The sequence below is a fragment of the Rhinopithecus bieti genome, unplaced genomic scaffold, assembly GCF_001698545.2.
Source record: "Rhinopithecus bieti isolate Rb0 unplaced genomic scaffold, ASM169854v2 scaffold_44288, whole genome shotgun sequence".
Taxonomy (NCBI): Eukaryota; Metazoa; Chordata; class Mammalia; order Primates; family Cercopithecidae; genus Rhinopithecus; species Rhinopithecus bieti.
The window spans coordinates 1-4,593 of NW_016859699.1; the positions used below are offsets into that span (position 1 = coordinate 1).

A 4,593-nucleotide genomic window follows, 5' to 3' on the forward strand; every position below is an offset into this window, starting at 1 on the left:
GAGCTGGGCCGCCAGGCTGACGAGCTCAAGGGTGTGCGGGAGGAGAGCCGCCGGCGTCGCAAGATGATCAGCACCCTGCAGCAGCTGCTAATGCAGACAGGCGCCCACAGCTACCACACGGTGAGGAATCTCCACCAGGCAGGCAGAATGGGAGGGCTGTGCGCTCCAGCCACTTGGCAGCTGTTGCCACTGGGCAGCACTGCTGGGGCCACAAGGCTGCTGGGGCTGTTGTCACTGGTTAGGAGCAGATTTCAGAGATGCTGCTCATGGCCAGAGAGCCTAGGGATGTCTCGTTAGGTTCTACAGTGTGTGTGTGTGTGTGTGTGTGTGTGTGTGTGTGTGTGTGTGTATAGACTGTACATGTGTTGGAGGTGTGTGTGTTTATGGAGAGGGTGCATGTCTAGTGTATGTATATACATGAATGTATGGAGAGTGTGTGTGTGTTTGTAAATGGTGTGATATGTGTGTGTGTTTAATGTGTGTGTATATGTGTGAATACTTGAAGGGTACCTCTGTGTGTATGTAGGGTGTGTGATGTGTAATGTATGCTTGTACTATATTATAAAGGATACAACTCTGGAGCATGTATAAAAGGTGTATTAATAGTGTTTGTGACCAAGAAACAGCTTCTCTGCTCCTTCTGGAATCTCTGCCTGGTTCAGCTCACCTGCCTCCACTCCTGCTTCTACCATGTTCATCAGAAGTCCTACAAGATGCCACCTCTGGCCCCGGGCCTTCAGCAGCTGCTCCTACATGAGTAGGCCCAGTGCCTGCATTGGCTCCTTGAGCTTCTCCTGAGTGGGCAGCAGCAGCTTCCGGGTTGGCCTGGGTGGAGGCTGTGGTGGGGCCAGTGGCATGGTAGGCATCACTGCCATCACGGTCAACCAGAGCCTGCTGAGCCCCCTTAACCTGGAGGTGGACCCCAACATCCAGGCCATGCGCACCCAGGAGAAGGAGCAGATCAAGACCCTCAGCTACAAGTCTGCCTCCTTCATCGACAAGGTGCGGTTCCTGGAGCAGCAGAACAAGATTCTGGACACCAAATGGAGCCTCCTGCAGCAGCAGAAGACGGCTCAGAGTCAACACAGTCAACATGTTCAAGAGCTACATCAACAACCTTAGGCAGCAGCTGGAGACTCTGGGCCAGGAGAAGCTGAAGCTGGAGGCAGAGCTTGGCAACATGCAGGGCCTGGTGGAGGGCTTCAAGAACAAGTATGAGGATGAGATCAATAAGCGTACAAAGATGGAGAATGAATTTGTCCTCATCAAAAGGATGTGGATGAAGGTTATGTGAACAAGGTGGAGCTGGAGTCTCACCTGGAAGGGCTGACTAACAAGATCAACTTCCTCAGGCGGCTGTATGAAGAGGAGATCCAGGAGCTGCAGTCCCAGATCTTGGACATGCCTGTGGTGCTGTCCATGGACAACAGCCGCTCCCTGACATGGACAGCATCATCGCTGAGGTCAAGGCGCAGTACAAGGAGATCGCCAACCGCAGCTGGGCTGAGGCTGAGAGCATGTACCAGATCAAGTATGAGGAGTTGCAAATGCTGACTGGGAAGCACAGGGATGACCTGCAGTGTACAAAGACTGAGATCTCCGAGATGAACCAGAATATCAGCCAGCTCCAGGCTGAGATTGAGGGCCTCAAAGGCCAGAGGGCATCTCAGATGCCAAGCAATGTGGGGAGCTGGCCATTAAGGATGCCAACACCAAGCTGTCTGAGCTGGAGGCCGCCCTGCAGCAGGCCAAGCAGGACATGGCACGGCAACTGCATGAGTACCAGGAGCTGATGAATGTCAAGCTGGCCCTGGACATCGAGATTGCCATCTACTGGAAGCTGCTGGAGGGTGAGGAGAGCCGGCTGGAGTCTGGGATGCAGAACACAAGTATCCATACAAAGACCACCAGCAGCTATGCAGGTGGTCTGAGCTCAGCCTATAGGGGCCTCAGCTACGGCCTGGGCTCCAGCTTTGGCTCTGGTGCAGGCTCCAGCTCCTTCAGCTGCACCAGCTCCACCAGGGGCCACTGTGGTTGTGAAAAAGATAGAGACTCGCGATGGGAAGCTGGTGTCCGAGTCCTCTGACGTCCTGCCCAAGTGAACAGCTGCGGCAGCCCCTCTCAGCCTGCCCCTCCTGTGGCTGCCCCAGGGCCCGGGGTGATGGTGGGAGGCTGCTGTGCAGGGTAGCACAGGGAACGGGAGACCCACCTGAGGCTCAGCCCTAGCCCTCAACCCACCTGTGGGGGAGTTTACTGCCTAGGAACCCCCCTTGCCCATGCCCATGCCTCCAGCTACAAAACAATTCAATAGCTTTTCTTTTTTTTTTTTTTTTTTGGTCCAAAATAAAACCCCAGCTATCTCTGCCAAACAAACAAACAAACAAAAAACAAAAAAATAGTGTTTGTGTGTGTGTGAATGAATGAAGGAAGGGTATATATGTGAGTAAGAGTGTGTGTATGTACTTATGGAGAGTGTGTAAGGATGCGTATGTAAAAGAAGGATGTATATGTGTCTAAGACTGTATAAGGGTGTGAGTGCGTGCATATTTATGTATGATGGAGGATTTGTATGTGTATGTAGAGGAGTGTGTTGTGTAAAGGTGTGTGTGTGTATGTGTTGAATCTATGTGTGACAAGGGATTGGTGGAGCCAGGCCTATTCTGGAATACTGACTCCATTATTCTACTAAGTGACAGTTCATTTCCCAAAGCAGCATGGAGCATTTGAATGTGTCTCTGCGGAAGTATGGATTGGGGACGTTTTTCCTTTAATAAAAATTGTCATGGCGGCTAGGCCCTGTGCCAGGCTCTGAGGATGTGGGCACAAGTCATGCTGGTTCAGGTTTTTAAGACATTCATAGTTTGTGGATGGGTGGGTTACCTATTTCTGCTCATAACACTTCTGACACCAAATGTGTGTTTTTTTTTCCTTACACCAACCAATTCTCCAATGCCAACTGGGTGCCCTTCATTTCAATTCTGACACTATCTACCTGGAGTTAGCATCGGATCCTATGAGTTAAGGAATCAGTCCCATAAGACTGGTCAACTTCAGATACCCAGGCCTCCTGTACTTCTGACTAAGTGGCCACAAATTGAGGGTTCCCATAACTCCATCCTGAGGTTCATAAGACTGGTCCAGTTCAGATACCCAGGCCTCCTGTACTTCTGACTAACTGGCCACAAATTGAGGATTCCCATAATTCCATCCTGAGGTTCAATAATTTGCTAGAATGGTTCACAAAACTCAGGAAGAAGACATTTTATTACCAGTTTATTATTAGGATAGAAGTCAGAATAGTCAAATGGAAGAGATGCACTTGAGGACAAGAGAGTACAAGGTATGGGAGAAGGGACTCAGAACTTCCCTGCCCTTTCTGGGTGTGCCACCTCCTAGCATCTCAGTATTTACCCATCTGGAAACTCTCTAAATCCCATTATTTAGGGGTTTTATGGAGATTCCACCAAGCATGCATAATTGATTAAATCATTGGTCATGGCTTAGTAGTCCAGCCCCTCTTCCCTCCCTGGGGGCTGGAGGGTGGGGCTGAAAGTTCCAACCCTCTCCCCGTGCCTTGGTCTTTCTGGTGACCAACCCCCATCCTGGGAGGATTACCTGAGCCCAGCATCCTTTGGCTGTTGAGCCAAAGAGAAAAAGGATGGGGGTTGGTCACCAGAAAGTCATCTGTGGGGTGGGACAGAAGGTGCCCCACCAGTCCTTTCATTAGCATACAAAAAACACTGCCTTAGTAAGTTTAGTGTTGCTATAAAGGAATACCCGAAGCTGGGTAATTTATAAAGAAAAGAGGTTATTTGACTCACAGTTCTGCTGGCTGGAAGGTTCAAGACTGGGCACCTGGTGAGGGCGTCTGGCTGCTTTCACTCCTGGTGGAAGGTGAAGGGGAGCTGGCCTATGCAGAGCTCATGGCAAGAGCGGAAGCAAGGGGAGAGGGAGGTGCCAAGCTCTTTCTAACAACCAGCTCTGTCAAACTAATAAGAATGAGAACTCCCTCACCTTCAAGGGAGGGCATTAATCTTCATATGAGGGATCTGCCCCATGACCCAAATACCTCCCACTAGGCCCCACCTCTCAACATGGCCACATTGGAGATTAAATTTCAACATGAGATTTGGAAGGGACAAACATTCAAACTATAGTAGATGCTCTTATTACTCTGGAGATTCCAAGGATCTCAGAATCTCTTGTGTCATGAACTGGGGACTAAGACCAAATATTATTACAAAAGATGCTTTTATCACCCTTATCACTCTGAAGATTTTAAGTCAGGGGTGTCCAATCTTTTGGCTTTCCTGGGCCACACTGGAAGAAGAAGAATTGTCTTGAGCCTCACATAAAATACACTAACATTAATGATAGCTGATGAGCTAAAAAAAAAAAAAAATTCCTAAAAATCTCACAATGTTTTAAGAAAGTTTACAAATTTGTGTTGGGCCGCATTCAAAGCTGTTCTGGGCCACATATGGCCTATGGGCTGCAGGTTAAACAAGCTTGTTTTAAGTGTTTTAGGAGCTCCCTGCCAGAAACTAGGAACAAAGACCAAATTTACATTTTTTTTTTTTTTTTTTTTTTTTT

The 4,593-nt window shown here is 49.0% G+C and overlaps 1 pseudogene; it reads left to right on the plus strand.

The window, feature by feature from the left end:
* The first annotated feature begins 690 nt into the window (after positions 1-690).
* Positions 691-2,102, plus strand: LOC108525373 (keratin, type II cytoskeletal 8 pseudogene; annotated as a pseudogene).
* The last annotated feature ends 2,491 nt before the right edge of the window (positions 2,103-4,593 follow it).